Below are 21,025 nucleotides of genomic sequence, written 5' to 3' on the forward strand. Positions count from 1 at the left end.
GGATCGAGAGTAGGCGCTTCTACTCTTGATCTGTATGCGCCTCCGAAGTTAACTTCGGAGATAACTCAATTACCAACCCTAGAACCTAAGCGGTTCTTGAGAGATCTGCATTGTGGGAAAATCAAGCAGATCTGCGTACTCGTCACAGAGGACGATTACGTAACCGACATTCGGTCAGCGGTAATTTTTGCAGAGAACGAACGGGTTCTCAGCAGCTCATCGATGGACGAAAGTGTCCTCGATGTGAAGACTCGGATTGAAAGATACAGTACTCAATCTTGGGAGTCACTCAAGGGAAATCCTCTATACGAGGATTTAATAGAATTCAGGGATGTATTCCCTGAAGCAGTTCCATGCGAGTTGCCTAAGGATAAAGGCACTCGACATGAGATCGAGCTCAAACCGGGCTCGAAGTACTGTGTCATGAAGCAGTGGCCACTGCCTCGTGAACAAGTAGTTGCGACCGATAAATTCTTTACCGATCGAGTAAAAGCGGTCCATGTAAGGGAATTAACCTCCCCACATAGCTCTCCGACCTTCTATGTTCAAAAGGCCACAGGAGGGTGGCGGATAGTGCACGCATTCAACAAACTGATTCCTGCAACAGTACCGGCTCAAAGGCCGAAACCTAGAAAAGACGTAATAGATGGATAGATGGTATGTTTAAGAGTGCGATCTTTTCTTCTATGGATCTGATGGATGGATTCTATCAAATCCTGATGCGTGAACGGGACATCCCGTACACAGCAGTGAGCACCCCCAGTGGGATGCTCTTGGAATGGCTAGTAATGCTTCAGGGACTATGTAACGCTCCTGCAACTTTCAACAGATGCGTAATCAATCTGTTCATACCAATACGAGAATTTGCACCGAGTTATTTTGACGATGTAATCGTCCAAAGCCGGGCCATGGACGGAAAGACGGACGTGGAAGTTCATAAGATTCACGTTCGTCAGGTTCTTACACTGATACGAAAGCATATGTTGCGCGCAAATCTCAAGAATTGTATGTTTGCTGCAAGCGAAATACAACATCTTGGGTGCATCGTCTGTAAACACGGCATGCGCCCTGATCCCGAAATATCAGGCAATTACCGACTGGCCAGTTTCAGTCGATGTCGAGGAGCTTAAGAAGTTCCTTGGTTTAGCGGCGTACTTGCACAAGTACTTACACAATTATGCCGAGATGACAATTCATCTCTCTCGTCTCTTGAAAAAAGACGAGAAATGGATATAAAACGCTGGTTGTCAGCGCTCCTCTCAAAGTATCAAGCAAAGCTTGATGCATTCGCCTATCTTGGTGATTTCAGATCAAGACAGACCATTCCATGTGGTCTGTGACGCCAGCGATTTCGCAATCGGCTGCGCGTTAATGCAATACAATACAGAGGTCGCGGAGCGCGTCGTCTGTTACCAATCGCGTCAGCTGCAACGAAACAAACGCAACTACCCAGTGCATGAAAAGGAACTGCTTGCCATGAATACGCATTGGCTAAGTTCAGGGTATATCTCCGAGGAGATAGACCGCTCATCGTATATACGGACCTTGCGTCATTACGCACGGCCGTAAATAGCCCGCACCTCTCGCAAAGAATGGCGAGGTGGCTATCCTTCTTCGCAGAGTATAATTTAATTATCTCATAAACCAGGACGACTTTATGTCGTCGCTGATGCGTCATCACGCCGACCCGATTTCGAGTCAGCACTGCACTCCAACAGTGAAATTAATCCCACTGTTGCAACACTCACTACGAGTGTTCCGTCATCAACCTGTTGATGACATAAAGAAAGCCTACAAAGAAAATTAGGACCTTCAATGTTTAATGGATCAGTAAATAAATCCATCCGATAAATCTGTTAATGATTTACCGGCTTTATATCGATCGTCATCCGATCGATACACGACACCCAACAATTTATTGTATTACACAGTGGTTACCGGCGATACTCCACGTGTCGTCATCCCAACTCATAATGATTTGCACTTGCGCATCATGTATGAGTGGGTCACGATGCACCAACAAGTTGGCATTGTGAACGTGACAAGACTTACCTCACAGTAAGTTGCGACTATTCCTGGCCCCACCAGTATCAGTTCCTGCGCAAGGGGCTCAAGTACATCCGTGCTCGTGAGGTATGTCAACGAGCGAAGCCTAGCCCTTCATTCCGTGCACCTCTCCGACCTCTACCACTTCCGGCAGAATGTTGGCTGTCCGTATCTATCGACTTCGTCGTCGGATTTCCCGAATTCGGATTTACTGAAGACGATCACAAAAACGATAGAATCCTTGTTTCTTAGACAGATTCAGCAAGATGGTACATCTTGTTGCAGTACCGGAGTCAACTACGGCTCCTGGCTATGCCCGCGTCTTTAACGACACAATATCAGACTCCACGGGTTAACCCGTGAACTGGTCTCGGATGAAGATCCACGGTTTACGGCGGAGTTTTGGCAATCCGTCTTCCGATCTCTCGGAACACGGCTGACTATGTCAATTTTGTATCATGCAGAGACAGATGGTCACACGAAACGCGTAAATTGCGTCCTCGAAGAGATACTTCGAGGTTACGTCCAATCGTATCCGAATCGGAGCGAGTTTTTACGAATGGTCGAAACGCCATCAATAACTTGGTGCATGCGTTTACAACGCATATACTGTTCTTCGTGAATGGCTTACGCCATCGACGCATACCCATCCAATTAGACGGATTCTCTAGTTTAAGGGGGGATGCACTCGCGCGTGCAAAACCATTTTGGGCTCATGCTCATCACGCGTCGAAGTTAACAACGACGTGAATGATGTCGATGTCGAAGCAATCAACATCGAAGATAAGATAAATTTCTTGGCAGTGCGTACAAAGCGCACTGAATAAGACAAAACAAATGAATCAGCAGAGAAATTTTTGCTGGCACGATTTTCAATAATCCGTTTCGTACAGGATTCCATTGCTAACGCAGTGGACCGTAAGAAACGGAACGCAGACAAACATGAAAGAGCAAACGTTCTTTCATTTAACATTAATGACCTAGTACTACTCTCTACGATAAACTTACATAAGCGTGTAGTCACGAATGTGGGCAGTTGTAAAATAACGTATCCTACGTTTTACGTTGGTCGGCTCCGCCCGTACCATCAGTACGCGGTCTCTTCCGAGGACGGATCTGACCATCCTTTTCAAGAATCCCTTTTAGATTCTTGAGGTCACAAACCAGATTCTCATGTTGAATCTGGAGATTCTCACGCCGGGTCCGAAGATCCTCGTAACCGCGATTCCGGAAGACAGCTTATCTCGAAGAGCGTGATATTTCTGTTCGTACTCCAATATGGAGTATGCACTCTTCGAACGGTCTTCCAATAGTTTAATATAGTGAGCCTGCACCGTCTGCTCTAACAAGTGACGCTTACCGCGCTCTTGATCAGGTACCCTCCAATTCATGAAGGAAGCGAACGACTTTGTCGATCTTCGACTATAGATCCAACACATGGGTCGAATCTAATTTCCCCTCCCTCGCCACAGCTATTGGTGGATTCCCACGGTGGTCATCGTTTCCTTGTGAAACGTATTCAAAACTACCGTGATGTGAAGGGGCACCGAACGAGTTATCTTGTTCGCTGGCGTGGTTATCGACATACACATGACAGCTGGGAGCCTCGTTCCCAGCTGATTGTTAAGTGCCTCGTCCGTCAGTCTAACATGACCCATCCGATGGATCAGAAAGTCCATCGGTAAACGCGCGCCTCTGGCGCCTGTAATTAGATTGTAAAACGTCAATCGCATCGCGCATCTCGATAGAGATGCGCGAACTTCCTTTCTCCAGGGCTTAGATAGAGAATAGACACCCTCTTTTACTCGTTTTCTTTTGTCAAAACAACACGGACAGGGATTACTTCACGTGAGGCATGGAAGTCTTGCCTCAGAGATGTACCGATGCATTGTAAATCTTCCACCGGTTGGAGTTCGTTTCTCAAACTTACCGAAATAGCGTTAAGTCTTTGAAGCCAGGCTTCACGTCCAATGTTTTTACCTCGCTTATTGTTGCCATTATATCATCGACGCATGAAAAAAGCATCGAGAAAAAAATCATCCTCAGCGCGAAAGTTTTTCGGGCTGCGATCAAGGCCATGTAGTTTCGTCGCAATAAAAAAGGATATTTATTGTGAGGAGTAGTCTCTCCAGACAAGCTATTTATTAGCTGCTCGGGCAAAAGCCACAGCTTCTTCTCAGGGGCAAGACAAAATATTTTAGTGTCTACGATCCCCTTAGTGGTACCCACTGAAGCAGGGGTATCACGAGATCTTTTTTTACGATGGCTTACACCATCGTCATCACCACGCACAGAAATATGTGCGGGTGACGGCACGGGAGACGATGCTGGCGATGAGGAATCATCGTCATCGTCGGAACCGAACATGCTGTAGCGAATTTTACCAGTACGTCTACTCGAATGAGCCCCTTTTGGCCATTTCGTCCGACTCAAATTCATAGTCGACCTCCAAAGAGGGGTCGCATTCACGTGGTGTATCACCTCATGCACCCGCAACATTTAGAGCTGCGGGAGAAGATAACACTACGGCAGACGCAACGTCTGCCGCAAGAGACTTTAATGCGTCGCCCGCGGCTGCATGAGCCGCAGCCGAAGGCTGGCATTATTTGCATACCGCATAGACTTTTTACCCATGCGATAGAATAAACAATGATGGTTCTGACCAATCAACATCTTTTTGAATAAAGTGGTCTTATAGCGAACACTCTTCCCAATGACGGTCAAATTGATTGTCGTTTAAGGGTGGGTTGATGTAACGGGGTGTATCGTTACATGAAATTAACACTAAAAAGTTCTTATAAATATACTATCTAAAGGGTTGATAATATTTGGAGAATATTTCTTTACATGGAAATATTCTAAAAGCTTATCCATTGGTAGATATGGACCATTACATCTACTTTCGTCGCGGTCCAGTCAGCCGTGGACGCGCAAAAAGAGAAAAACAGATAAGACTTTATTTCATGTTTTGTATTTGTTTATAATTAAGTTAGTGATAAATAGATAGAGATAGAAGAACTCAATTATATTAATACAGTTCTTAATTAACCCTCATTGAAGCATGTTTTCTAGAGAGAGTCTACCTCTGCACGTACTAGTGTACGTGAAGTGACGTGATTCACAACTCGCACTGATGCAGTGCGAAGTGGACTTGTACTGAAGCAGTGCGAAGTGGGCTTTTTCTGAAGCAGTGCAAGTCAGTAGTGCCCCGTTACAGCTACAGTACAAACTAATCTACATGAAGGTAAGGGTGTCTCCGAGTACTTCACGTACACGACGAGCAGAGAAGGGTTCTATGTTGATAAATACTCTTGGCAACTGAAGGTCAATGCAAAGGTAGATTAAGTATAGAAAAATAGTAAAATTGTGGTGGATATACTTAGTCCCTACGTTTTGAAATCTTCTTTTGATGACTTATTATGTCAAACTAACAGAAGATTACGACTCATTGTTTAACCCTCGAAGTAAATTTAAAGACTTACATCAACCAATGCACAGAACTCTCGCATTGCTGTTACAATGTCATCGTGTAAGGTAATATTGAAAATGTATAGAATAAAAGATGATAGTCTGAATTTCCTTTATTATCATCTTGTACGCAATAATATTTATGTAAAGGTACCCCGTAAACCCTTTGAGCCGACAGTAACTATCGTGACTGATGTAATATGATACTATTGTGTGTCTTTAGAAGGGAGCGCAAGTATTTTTTTTAATTCTAACTGCAGGGTGAATAAACACATGCATCGACATTAAGGTGGTAAATCATGCAGCTACACGACTAAGTGCAGTGCCGATGAGACAATATAGTAGATGTTCAATCATCTGCTGCGGACGACAACTCGAGGCGTGTTATATGAGTTGGGAGAGATGGCCAATTCAAAAAAGTCTGCAAAGTCATCTGGGTTACTCAGGGGTGATGCCGCCAAATCAAACCGTGGGCTCTAGCGTAACAAACAATTGCGAGTTTATTTAACTCGTTTGAACCTCTTGTTAGGGAGTTATCCTGTGGTGATTTTGATATTAATGACGTTGCTGGTTATGTTATGATGTATCACCAGGAACGATGTGTTTGTTAAGACTGCTTGGAAAGGAATGTTTGCTCGAATGCTCACATTTGTCAAAGCAAGAGGACCGCAATACGTTGTGGATTACTCCTATCGCTCCCAAGAAGCAGTCTTTGTTGTCCGCCAAGGGCAACATAATCTGTTGGTATGCAATAACTAACAAAAGATTTGCAAGGATACTTATTGGGGTACGTGCCTCAATGATAAGATGCGCGAAGGATCTTATATTTACGATCCAATTTTATGAACGCGCGAAGTGCTCTTTTTCCGATTGACATTGTGGATCAAATAATGAGTCTCGTCACATTGTTCGGCAAGACCCGAAGCATTTATCCTTATTACTAGCCATTCCCAAAGCATGCCGCATGAGACTTACTACCGGAAGCGGAATATCCTTTTAGTCATCAGGATCTGATAAATCCCATGCATAGGATCCATTGACGAAAAGATGCTACTCTTTAACATACCATCGACGATTACGTCCTTTATCGGTTAAAACGTTTGAGGCAGCACCGTTGCAGCCTTCAATTCATCAAGTGCATGTGCTATCCTCCATTACGTTGTAGCGTGTTGCACGCAGAAGGTCGGAGACCTATGTGGAAAGATTGGCTCCCTTACATGGCCCGTTGCTAAGCGATCGGCAACAAAGAGCTTGTCGATCTCTAAAACTTGCCCATAAGGCAGTGACCGCTGTTTCATGTCACAATATTTTGAACCTGGAATGAGGCTGATCTCGTGTCGAGGGCCTTAAGCCATAGGCGACTCGCACGGCACCGAATCAGGAAACAACTTTGTATTCGAGCCTATTTTTATACAAAGTGTACATATTTTGCGACTCCGAAGACGAGACATAAGATGCTTAATTCACGTCGACTCATCGAGATCACTTTGTTCATCGTGAAGCTTTGAGAAACCCGTCATTCTCTGGAAATACTTTTGCCAAAGAAATATCGGTCACGTTCTCGTCATCAGTGACAAGTACGCAGATCTGACTACGCCGACCAAACAAAATCAATTTCGGTTCTAGCATTAAAACTGAATTATCTCGAAGTTTATTTCGAAGGCGCTATCAGATCAAGTGTGAAATCGCCTAGACTTGATCCGTTGTTTATCAAGACATTCAATGTCTCAATTTGTTCCTTAGACTTATATTTGAACGTTCCTGTTGACCTTAAACCACAGGTTTATGGGGACTTATTTCCTCAAGTATATCGGGACCATTTCCCTTTTTGAGTAGAAGGTATCCCCCACTGCCGCAAGCTGTGGCTGCGCAGCCACAGCAAAATACGCTACGGTCGACTCTTCAGTCGATCTAGGGATTTTCACAATGTCTCTTGTAGACAAGCGTTTTGTTACTTCTCAGGTGCTGCTTCTAGGTCGAATACTTGTTTGGATCGACTCGACAGATTCGAGTGGTGGACTTTCAGCGCTGCTTGCGCTTGTGCAGAGCTGCTGGGATTGAGCAACACAGCGTAATTGAACAACACAGCGTAAGGGGCTGTTGTCACGCTCAATATTTGTAAAGTCACACTGAATTCTTGTGAAGTCGTACTAACGACCGAACCCCAAGTGAGGACGTCGCACTCACTCATAGAACATGCGCCTGTTGCAAGACGCAATGTCATCGTCGTTTGAAGTATATCGCGCTCAACGAATTTGGTCTTACGATCTTCTTGCTATTGGCGTCGGATGAAATTGATCGACGCCCTATAATCGACTAGGGAAAAACACACAACTTCTGTCTTTTAAAAAACAAAAAAAGGCTAATGATTTCAATCTTATGCCAGCTAAAAAAGGATTGTAAGAAATTTTGGAATTGCAATTATTGTTAAATAATGACATAGTTAGGGTTAGTTTCTACACGAGATTACGATTGGCACGTTCCGTCTGGCCATTTGGCTTCGGATGGTTTGAAAGTATAGCCACTCCATTGTAACTCATGCTTTGTTTCAAGAATCAATGACAATTTAAGCGAAGAGAGTTCACGCTGCAGCTTGATTTTTCAGGGAATGCTTCTTCAGCCGCTTCCGCAAATATTTACTGGGTCGCCACGGAAACGATCAGACAGTGGAGCTGAGATCAACATGTAATCCAGCAAAAAATGAATGAAGTTGTTATACGTCTCGAATGCAGCTTTGTCGTTTGGCTGGCCTACAGGGAAGATCTCCGCGCTAATCATTTCCTCAGCGTCTTACGCGACAGAGTGTGTAAGAATGCTTGGAACATGGATCACCTCTTTTTCGTCTACATGGTCGAGGAGTGGGCATCATGCTCCGTCATTCCAAGACCAGTAGGGAAGCTTTGAGGACCAACATCGCTACAACGTGTTGGCTTTTAACTATCGAACGAGATCGAGTGCATCACGAAGATAGAGGATACGAGGCTTCCATGTATCTTTTTCGGAGAAATGCCTAACCTGTGTGCCCGGTAGCGGCGCACGATTTGGCATATTACAAGACGCGCGATGAGTGGATCCAAGTGATCAACAAGTCGATCAACGATTCAGCGGAATTCGCCTTCAGACTCCACAAGGGGAGGCGGAACGTCGCAAAGATAATGCGTTCGTCGAGGTCGCCCAGTAGGATTTGAAAATGAGCCGGGCTGCTCATGCTCAGCTCGTAGCGAAAGAAAGCCGAGCCGCGCAGCGCGGGCAGATTAGACTTCGACTTGTCGAAGCGGGATGTGTAAGGATGCAAGAGCGCAGCTCGAAGCGAGAGAACTTCGAGCCGCGCAGCACGGGCAGATTAGACTTCGACTAGTCGAAGCCGGACGTGTAAGGACGCAAGGTTTTAACAATTTTGCATAGATACGAAACAAAGCCTACAAGGCAAATCTAAGTATTTTGGGCAGCGTTTAAATTGAAATCATTCTTTAAAACGAATTTTACCAATTATGTTGAATGCCTTCTGTTCACTTTATAACCTTCCTAAATTTATCAGATAGCGATCGCACTGTTTTACAATATAAATTGGTTGGCTGACATTTCGCTTAAATTATGAGATAGCGATTGCACAAACTCTTAACCATCCGCAAGCTGGGTCATAGCCTCGCTCGATGTCGGCTCAGCAACGGGCTCGTCGGGATGGACGTCCGATTTACCCGCCACTGACTCAGCCTGCTGAGCGGACTTATGGACCGTGGCTGGAAGATACGGTTTCAGGCCCGACGTCTTACACCGATTATAATAGCAGGGACGGGAGAATACCTAAGCGAAGGCTTCTCAATTCTTTTAAGTGCCAAACAGGAACTAGTAAATCTTGGAAAGAGTTTACTCGCTCCCAACTTCGTCACTGCTGAGCATCTTGACTTTGGTCCACACATATGCACGATCACTTGGCTGAAAATAGTTCACGATCTTTCTTCCACGATTGTCTTCGTTTTCTTCTTGTTAGTCCGCAGAGTCCTGAAGTGTATCCCGGACAAGCCGATAACGTGACTGCTGTTACAGCATAAAGTTCGTCACAGCGATATCATCGATGGGACGCGCCGATTGTCGCGGCGCGTCGTTAGCCGCATAAAGCGGTGCCGTGGACACCCGAGTCCCCAATAGCGAATCAACTAATGTAGGCGAAGTCCATCTCGCCAAAGGCTTCTCGCGATCCAGACGACATCCAGCTAGGGGATAATGGAGCTCATAAAATATCCGAGCTCGTAGGTCAGAATCGTTAGCAATCATCGTTGTGACGCATCGGAACGATCTATGCTCTACACCAAAAAAATCCGTCTCAACTGTAATATTTGATGTGATCACGCTTCGTACGTGAAAGAAATCCCACTTAAGCATCATTGTGTAAGCGCAGGTATAATCGTGGTCTTCATAGTTAGACGCTACAATCTCATCGTGCTTAGGCATGGCTGGAACGACACTAGTTAGACTCAGTGACATACACTTGCGCACTTGTCGTCATCATCGTCGTCAGTATACTAACGACCTAAGTCCTAGCGAAAGTCATATTCAGGACGACGCGACAGAACATCGGCAAGAGTATTATTCTTACTCGGCATAAAATGAACGACGAAGTTGAACTCAGAGAAGAAATAAACCAGCAAGCCATCCATTGCAATAGATGAGGGTTTTCCGTTGCGATTCAATGACGTGTGATCAGTGTAAAGCGCGAAGGTCTGTTCTCAAAGCATATGTACTCGAATTTGACGAGAGTGGCAACGTAGCCAGCAGTACCTTGTTGTAGACAGGATAACTCTTTTCGGCGGAATCAGTTGTCGTAACAAATAGACACGACGCACTCATGACCGACGTCGTCAAATTGATTGCAAGAGTGCGCAGCAGATCGTAATTTGCTAGCATCGCATACGACATGAATGACTTCGACTCATTTGGCAACATTAAGACATGAGCCGAAGACAGGCTCTTTTTCATAGATTCAAATGCAGTCTGATGGTCGGGACGCCACAATCACGTAGCGACTTTCTTAAAAAGTGACGACATAGGTTGAATATATCCGGCGTAACCGTTTATGTACTTGTATAGATAGTTTGCCAGAACAAGTCATTGACGCAGCTTTGTAGGTGTTAACCATAAGAAGATAGATGGCACCTTTTAAAATCGGCTCGAATTCTTGCTTTACCTACGAAGAAGCCGAGCAGCGAAATTTGAGGCGCGCGAAATATGTCGCGAAAAGTTCGTTGTCTCTTATAAACTGAAAGACTGTTCTAAGTGCCCTAAATGCGGGAAATACTCTCGCGCACATGGCTGGCCTTGCGGAAGCCCTCGAAAAAATTGTCACTTGTCTTGGGCGGATCGCGCGGCAACAACCACTTCCGCATCACACAGTCCATGAACCTGGGTACGAGGTCAATATCATGGACTTTCTGATCAAAAGGTTGTTTATCCGGATTCTTGTCAGAGAATACGTCTGCGTAATCGCAGATGACGTCATAAGCCAGACTGCTCTATTCACTTAAAGCGTCCAAGAATTAAGCCGCGAATCGCTCCTCATGTACTGAATTTGGTTTAGCGCTCTTAGGACGTAAAGCGGACACGCCTGCTTTGACCAAAAAATTGCTGTCCGTGGTTTCTTCCGTGACCAAGCACACTTGAGTCACGCAGGGAATGCTCCCAGGATAGACCTGGAAGCCGTGTAATGGAGAAAGCGGTGCGAGGTGGTTGTGCGACGTCGATGAATCGAAGGCGTCTTGAAATGCCTTTCAAGATTCCAACACGTAGCTCGACGCCAACTTGGTTGGGCTGTGGTCATAAGAAGGGGCAGTACCCCCTTCGAAGAAAGGAAGGTCATGTCCATCCGCTCCCGACAGAGGTGAAGGAATCATCGCAGGCTTGGCTATCGTCACATGTTGCGGCAACTCCTGCTCGACATTGTATCTCTCTTGTGGGAGCCTCTGCTCGACTTCGTTGTTCTTCTGTGGCAGCCCCTGCTCTACAGCATTATAATTTAGTGGGAGCATCTGCTCAACCACTGTCTATTTCAATTCGCGGCAACGCGAAGTACACGAATTGTCTAGCGAGCTAGGAAAACGGCGCATGCAATGCAAAGAGGGTCATCGTTCTCTCCTTGCACTGCCCATGTCGTCGACGCACCGTTCACCACGCTGACGTGAGGCCAATCTCTTAGAGCGACCAAGCGATATCTGAATGTCGAAGTCTTTTAGACGTTTGTCCGACCGCATCAATTATTCGATTTGCCATCCACGGAATACACACGAATTAATCAGAAACATAGTCAATGGGTATCAGTAAGAAGTTTTCGTGCTGCTAAAAACATCGAAAGTGTATGGCAGTGACAGCCAGTTTCACCACAACCTCGCCAGGTCACTTGCCTGACAGGAACTCCGGTCGGTTGCAACGATATATACGATGCGCGAAAGAGTTGATAGTCGCTCCTGAATCAAGGAGCGCGCGCAGAGGTGGCCAGGAAACGGCGACATGAAGGTTCACGATAATTAACCGGAAGTCACCATTCGTGGATGTGGCAGCCAAATGCGCGTGAAGCACGCTGGGACTATGAGTCCGGCTTACCACCGGAGGACCCGGACCTAGGTTCCGATCAGTAGAACTCTCCCGCATACGGGTCGCTGTCACTTTTGTCAGTGTAGTTCGGTCAGAGACGAAGTGACCGGCTACGTCAGCGTGATTGATGGCGGGATCTGGTATACAGCACTCGCATCACGGTGGTCTTTCTTTGAATACGAAAGCAGGTCAGCGGCCTGTCATTTCTTGCAGACTGTCGAACAGATGTTGGACGACGTGGCTTGCGTGACGTCTCGATGACGTCGAGATACATCGGCTCTAATCTCGATGGTTGGTGCTCCACTGGGACGGCGATTGCATACGAAGATGTCACAATATAGTCCTCGCGCAGCGCGAGGGAAAAAATTCTCCACCGAGGAAGAGGAATATTTGCGCGTGAGCAATAGCCCGTCATACCGTCACGCATGCCGAACACAAAGACGTGAATCTAGGATGCGAGTCAGCTGAAAGGGGCACCCCATATTAGTCACCAAATACTTGACGAGATCAGTCCCAAATATCTTAAGGAATAAGTCTTTAGGAATCTTTGGAAATAAGTTCTCAGAAAAGAACCAAGAAGATGAACGGCTTTAATAATAAAGGATCAATTGTAGGCGCAAATATACTTGATCTGACGTACTTCCGAAGTAAACTTCGGGGATAATACAATTGCCAACGCTAATATCTAAATGATTCTTGCGTGAGCTGCGTAGTGGCAAAATCTTGCGCGAGAATGTGCCCGATATTTGGTCGGCAAGAGTATTCCTGAAACGAACGGGATTCTCAGCAGCTTACCGATGAAAAAAAGTGTCCTTGATGAGAAGACTCGGATTGACCATTCTCCATCACAATCTCGGGTGTCGTTAAATGCATCTGGGATCCTTGAACTCGAACAAATCCTTCTAGAAAGAAAATATATATTCTTCCAAATTATTTGTTCAGATTCAAGCATGTTGTTCCTCATTCGACACCATGCGAATTGTTTAAGGAAAAGGGCACTCGACACGAGATCGACCTGACCCAGGTCCAAAATACTGTTCCATGAAACAGCAATCACCGCCTCGTGAACAAGAATAAGCGATCGACAAGTTCTTTTTCGATCGCTTAGCAGCGGGTCATGCGTAGGGGCTAACCTTTTGACGTAGCCCGCCGACCTTCTGAGTACGTAAGTCATAAGAGAATGGCGGATGATGTATACCTTTAGTATATTGAATACTTCAACTGTATCGGCTAAAAGGCTGATCATGGCAAAGGACGTAATCATCGATGGTGTGTCAAAGAAAAGTACCGTATTGAGCAAAATGGCTCACTTAGCGGCTGTGCCAGATACCATTGATGGTTAAGACACAACAAGGCTGTTTATCGATCGCGTGTTTTTTTTTTGGGGGGGGGGGTCGCTTATTATGCCACAGGGGACCCTGCAACAATTAACAGATTTGAAAATAATCTGTTGAGATCGGTGCGAGAATTCGCACCGAGTTATTTTGATGGGGTCTTCGTTCATAGCTCAGCTATGAACGAAAAGTCGGATGCTGACGCATCGTACTCACGTCCAACAGTTTCTCACATTTACGTAAGGATAAGTTTTGTATGCAAATTACAATGTCTCATCTCGCCCCTGAGAAAAAGCCGTGACTTTTGCCAGAACGGCTAATTAATAGCTTGTCTAAAAATACAACTTCTCACGATAAATATTCCTTAAATAATAATGATAACGTATTGCGACAAAGCTACATGGCCTTGATCCCAGCGCGAAGAACTTTCGCGCTGAGGAAGACTTTTATCTCATGCTTCTCTTAAGCATCGATGGTTTAGTGGCAACAATAAGCGAGGTAAAGTCTCGCTTATGCAAGCCTGGAGCGCGCTCATTCGTAATGTCAAAGACATTGGACGCGAAGCCTGGCTTCAAAAACTTAACGCGAATCGCGTTAAGTTTGAGAAACGAACTCTAACCGGTGCAAAGTATGAATTGCATCGGTTGTCACGTGAGGCTAGGCTTCCATGCCTCACGTGGGGTGATCCCTGTCCGTGTGTTGACAACTCTAGGAGGGTAAAAGGGGATGTCAATTCCTTTTCTTTGCTCTGGGGAAGGGTTCGCATCTCTATTGAGATGCGATACGCGATTGACGTTTTGCAAGCGATTTACATGCGCCAGGGCGCGTGTTTTCCGATGGGCCTTCTGAACCATCGGGTGGGTCTCGTCATACTGACGGACGAGGCCCTCAACGTAAGCAACCAGCTGGGAACGAGGCTCCCAGCTGTCATGCGAAGGGGGATAACCACGCCAGCGAACAAGATAACTCGTTCGCTGTCCCTTCACATCACGGTGGTTCTGGATACGTTCCACAAGGAAACGTTGATCACCGTGGGAATCCACCAATGGTTGTGGTGGAGGAGGGAAAATTAGATCTCAACTGTGTGTCGGATCAAATGTCGAAGATCGACAAAATCGATTACTTCCTCCATGATTTGGAGGGGGGACTTGACCACGAGCGCAACAAGCGTCGCTCATTGGAGCAGACGGTGCAGGATCACTATATCGAGCGGTTGGAAGACCGTTCGAAGAGCGCATACTCCATGTTGGAGTATCACGCTGTTCGTGTTGAGCTGTCGTCAGCTCATCGCAGTTTCGAATATTCGGAACCAGCATGAGAAACTTCAGGTTCAACATGAGAAGCTGGTTCGCGATATCAAGAATCTTTTAGGAATTCTTGAAAAGGGTATCGGATCCCTCCTCGAAAGAAGCCGCGTACTGATGGTGCGGGCGGAGCCGACCAACATAAAATGTAGGATGCGTTCGCATCCCACGTGGCAATTCTATTGTGTACGCATTGCCTCTGCGATGCAGTACACGGAAAGGCCCAATGAACTTGGGTAGTAGTTTACTGCTACCCACATTAGTGACTAAACGCTTAGGAAAGTTTACCGTAGAGAGTAGCATTAGATCATTAATTTTAAATGAATGAACATTTGCTCTTCCATGTTTGTCTGCATTCCGTTTCTGACGGTCCACTGCGTTAGCAATGGAATTTTGAACGAAACGAATTATTGATTCTCGAGTCAGCAGAAATTCCTCTGCTGACTCATTTGTTTTGTCTTTTTCAGAACGCTTTGTGCGTACTGCCATGAGATCGTTCTTATCTTCGATGTCGATTTCTTCGACATCACTCGCGTCTTTGTTGTTTTCGACGCGTGATGAGCATGAGCCAGAATTGGATTTGCTCCTGCGAGTCCACCCCCCTTTAAACTAGAGGATCCCTCTAATTGGGTGGGTAAACGTGGATGGCGTAAGCCATTCACAAAGAGCGGTGGATGCGTTGAAGACGCATGCACCGAATTATTGATAGCGAATTTGACCATCGGTAAAAACTCGCTCCAATACGGATACGATTGGACATAACCTCGAAGTATCTCTTCGAGGATGCGATTAACGCGTTCTGTTTAACCATACGTATCTGGGTGATCGGATGTTGACATAGTCAGCCGTGTTCCGATCTCTCGGATTGCCAGAACCCCGCCGTGTATCTGGGATCTCTATCCGAGACCAATTCACGGGGGTGCCAGGGTAATCCATGAAGTTTAAATACCGTGTCAATAAAGACACGGGCACAGCCCGTAGCCGTTATCGACTCTGGTATTGGAGCAAGATGTACCATCTTGCTAAACCTGTCTACAGAAACAAGGATTCCATTGTTTTGTGATCGTCTCCGAAAAATCCAACGACGAAGTCCATAGATACGGACAGCCAACATTCTGCCGGAAGTGGAAGAGGTCGGAGAGGTGCACGAGAGGAAGGGCTAGGCTTCACCCGTTCACATACCTCGCAATCACGAAAATAATTGCGCACGAACTGATTCTGGGTCAGTAAAAGTTGCGACTTACTGTGAAATAAGTTCTCATACGTCCACGATGTCCACTTGTTGGAGCATCGTGACACTCATACATGATGCGCAAGCGCAAATCATTGTAAGTCGGGACGGCGACACGTGGAGTGTCGCCGGCAACGGCTGTGTAATACAATAAGCCGTTACGTGTTGTGTATCGATCGGATGACGATCGATATAAAGCCGGTAGATCTTTAAAAGATTTATCGGATGGATTCATTAAATGATCCATCAGACAAAGAAGGTCCTTATCTTCTTTATAGGCTTTCCTTATGTCATTATTTAAGGATGATGACGGAACACTCGTAGTGAGTGTTGCAACAGTAAGATCACTTTCACTGTTGGAGTGCACTGCTGACTCGAAATCGGGTCGGCGTGATAACGCATCAGCGACGACATTAAGTCGTCCTGGTTTATATTCGACGGAGAAGTTATACTTCGCGAAGAAGGATAGCCACCTCGCCATTCTTTGCGAAAGGTGTGGGCTGTTTACGACCGTGCGTAATGACGCATGGTCCGTATATACGATGAACGGTCTATCTCCTAGGAGATAGACCCTAAATTTAGCCAATGCATATTTCATGGCAAGGAGTTCCTTGTCATGCACTGGGTAATTGCGTTCAGCTGGTTGCAGCTAACGCGATTGGTAACAGACGACGCGCTCCGCGCCGTCTGTATTGTATTGCATTAACGCGCAGCCGATTGCGAAATCGCTGGCGTCACAGACCACATGGAATGGTCTGTCTTGATCTGAAATCACCAAGATAGGCGAATGCATCAAGCTTTGCTTGATACTTTGAAAGGAGCGCTGACAACCAGCGTTCCATATCCATTTCTCGTATTTTTTTCAAGAGACGAGAGAGATGAATTGTTATCTCGGTATAATTGCGTGAGTACTTGTGCAAGTACGCCGCTAAACCAAGGAAGTTTTTAAGCTCCTCGACATCGACTGAAACTGGCCAGTCGGTAATTGCCTGATATTTCGGGATCAGGGCGCATGCCGTGTTTACCGACGATGCACCCTAGGTGTTGTATTCCGCTTGCAGCAAATATACAATTCTTGAGATTTGCGTACAACATATGCTTTCGTATCAGTGTAAGAACCTTCCAAACGTGAGTCTTATGAACTTCCACGTCCGTCTTTCCGTCCATGGCCCGGCTTTGGACGATTACATCGTCAAAATAACTCGGTGCAAATTCTCGTATTGGTCTCAACATATTGATTACGCATCTGTTAAATGTTGCAGGGGCGTTACTTAGTCCCTGAAGCATTACTAGCTATTCACAGAGCATCCCACTGGGGTGCTCACTGCTGTGTACGCGATGTCCCGCTCACGCATAAGGATTTGATAGAATCCATCCATCAGATCCATAGAAGAAAAGATCGCACTCTTAAACATACCATCTATGATTACGTCTTTTCTAGGTTTCGGCCTTTGAGCCGGTACTGTTGCAGGAATCAGTATGTTGAATGCGTGCACTATCCGCCACTCTCCTGTGGCCTTTTGAACATAGAAGGTTGGAGAGCTATGTGGAAAAGTTTATTCCCTCACATGGCCCACTTTTACCTGATCGGTAAAGAATTTATCGATCGCAAGTACTTGTTCACGAGGCAGTGGCCACTGCTTCAAGACACAGTACTTCGAGCCCGGTTTGAGCTCGATCTCATGTCGAGTGCCTTTATCCTTAGGCAACTCGCATGAAACTCTTGCTTTAGGGAATACATCCCAGAATTCTATTAAATCCTTATATAAAAGATTTGTCTTAAGTAACTCCCAGGACTGAGATGTATATCTTTCAATCCAAGTCTTCACATCGAGGACACTTTCGTCCATCAATGAGCTGCTGAGAAACCGTTCGTTCCTGAAAAAATTACCGCTGACCGAATCTCGGTTACGTAAACGTCCTCTGTGACGAGTACGCAGATCTGCTTGATTTTACCACCATGCAGATCTCTCAAGAACCGCTTAGATTCTAGGGCTGGTAATTGAGTTATCTCCGAAGATAATTTCGGAGGCGCATACAGATCAAGAGTGTAAGCGCCTTCTCTAGAACCGAAATTAACCAAGACATTTAATGTCTCGGTTTCTTTCTAAAATTTATTCACAGGCTGCCGAGGGATTAATCCCTTGGGATCTTGAAGTCTCGTTACTTCAACTATTTGAGGAGATTTCTCCTCAAGTACGTGGGGTTCTCTTCCCTCAACGTCTTCCGAGTGTGATTGCGCTATCACAGTCGGGTCCTCTATATTCGACTCTCTACTCGACCTAGGATTATCGTGTTGTCCCTTTGGGGCAACCGGTATACTCCTTGAATGTCGCCCGCCAGGCGTACATTCATGTCTCAATCCACTCGACCTTTTCGAGTGATGGACCTTGGGCGCTGCCTGTGCATTTGCAGAGCCGCCGGCAGCTGACTCCACAATGTAATTAGTAATTACACTGTGATGTTGTGCAGTCGTACTAACGTCCGTACCACAACTGAGGCCATCGCACTCATTCGTAGTACACCCCACGCTTGGGGACGCTCCAAAACGTTCATCAGATGGCCATTCATGAACAAGTGGCAGGCATCTTACGGATCGATGCTGCCAGCTGATCCTTGGCTCGTATTTTCTGAGCCAAGGTTAACCTAGGATGACATCAAATTTGTAATCCAAATCCAGTACGATGAAATCATCATCAAACTGTTAATGTTTTAACATGTAGTGAAATTTCACTACGCGTTTCATTACTGTTATTGATGCGCCTGTCACCAGATGCACCATCATCCTCGTTGGAGGATGTCGCGCTCATCATATATGAGCCTACGACCCTATAGCGACTGGCGACGAATAAAGTTATTCGACGGTCCACAGCTCACTAGGGCTTTAAGTGACAAATCATTTGCCACTTTAAATTTCAAGGTGATGAGGGATACCTCATCGCCAGGTGCAGAGACACATAATGTTTGTGTGTCTGGAGCAACTTTTGCCAAGAGATTTGCAAATTTTCTTGAGGTTGCTGGATCAGTAAGGCGTTGCGCCCCTACTGACCCCGGCAGATTTTTGGCGGTCAGCCTCGTTGTTAACAACGTCGGACCCACTACTGTTGCCGTTTTGGGTATTCAGTCCATAATTACGTTCAGTGGGCATGGGGCACTCATTTCTTTAGCGTAGTGTTCTAATTTCTGACTGCGATTGCATTTCTGCAATCGCTTATTGATCGGAAGCGAGGTTTCTCGCTTTCGACAAAAAAAAGGTTCTTAGTTAAGGTACCTCCAAGCTCGTGTCGTCTTGAAGGACGATACGATAACGCACTAGCTTGAGTCTGTCTCAAGCTTAAGTCCTCTTGCTCTACAACGGATATTGGTTCTTCAAGCGTAGCCAGTCTCAAACAGAGCAGATGGGTTTTTACGGGACCATCCGTAAGACCTTGCATGAACACCGTAATTAACGTGTGTTCATCAAGCGGGTTGTTTGTGATACAACTCGCTAAGAGTCGTATGTGCTGGGCATAAATGTGAACATCACGCTTGCCTTGTTTGAGTTTCAGAAGTTCTGATCGAGCTCTGAACTCAGCCCTAGGCGGTTCAAACGTCTGTTTAAGCCGGGCTTTAATAGCCTCTAGCGATTCAAAGACATATGGTTCGCGCAACTTAAGGCCTTATGCCCAAGTTTTGGCACGACCTGCCAAGTTTGATTGAGCAAATGCGACTTGCATTTGCTCGTGCGAGCGTATCTTACTAGATACCTCGCGTAACGGATGACGCTAGGCGTCATCCATTCTAATGTGAATACACCTATGTGCATCCCCAACACAAGGGTTGATCACAAATGTGAATAACACCCGAGTGCTGGGTCTGATTACTTTAATTAAGTAATTGACCATCCGCTGAAGTACACCAAGTGTACCTAACGGGGACTATGGAACATAAGGGCAACTTAGCTTGTTACATCATTCCCCCTTAACGAACGAATTTACACTTTTAAATTCGTCAAAGAGGACCGAGGAACTACAAGCAGCTTTACGCGCCGCTAGTTCTCTCAAACACTTTAGCGACCTGTGTTTCCATACACGGCGCCAAAGATGCCACCTAAAGGGGCAGTGTTGGTGGCTGTTCTGCGAAGACGCCCACTCAACCTCTCACTAAGCGCACGTGCCGCGTTAACTCGCCAGCCGCGTCTAATGCCTTAGCTGAAACGCCGACAGCTACTACTATTGTCGCGTTAATATGGCTTAAGGATCCATCCCACTTTAACAGTGAGGATGCTGATTCGTCGCTCGTTGTCGACTACAATGAGTCGACACCGTTGCCGTCACCTTGTAGTATTGTTGCGGACAACGAACTCATGAGGAAGGATCATGGCGCATTATCGCCCATCCAATCTTCTCTCATGTCTCCCAATACGGAGACAGCAACATTTACGAATGCTGTCTCGTCGTCTGCGCTGAAAAGCGCAACGACAATTAATGAGAGCGCTGCCCATAAAGGCGAAGCTGCTTCTCCGTTAGGTAGAACCACAACGCCTTGTACTCACACCATAATCCATTATGGTTCTAATATAGAGGATTTGGAGCCTAAAACTCCGCCGACGACACGTGAACGTGCTCAGTCGGTGTAACAAGACAGTCGTTTAGAACGTTATGTGACGGATGGCATATATCACTAGTGCCCCCTCCATCTAAATGGCCTCGATTAAGCGGGCCAAGAGCGTCGCTCCTAGAGCGCGCTCTTGTAGACGTACATAATTATTATGGCGTCTTTAAATTATGGCGGGCTCAGGAAAGTCGCTTGGGCGTATTTTCCTGATCCCGGTCGTGTTGCGTTCAAATGAAACGCCCGACCAATACGAGGCGGAATTCTTGCGCCGCATTCGTCCGCCTTCCAATGCGATGAAACAGCGGTCGCAACGAATTAATTCGCCTGCTTGCGTGTGAAAGCAATCATGGGCGGTACTGTACACCCTGTTTCTTCTCACAACGCTTCTTGTGCTAGTCCATTTGAGACTAACGAAGTGGCCTCAGCTGGTGCTCCTTTTCATAGGCAGCCACCAATCCGGG

This window comes from Bremia lactucae, linkage group LG12 (assembly GCF_004359215.1).
Source record: "Bremia lactucae strain SF5 linkage group LG12, whole genome shotgun sequence".
In the NCBI taxonomy this organism is placed as follows: domain Eukaryota; phylum Oomycota; class Peronosporomycetes; order Peronosporales; family Peronosporaceae; genus Bremia; species Bremia lactucae.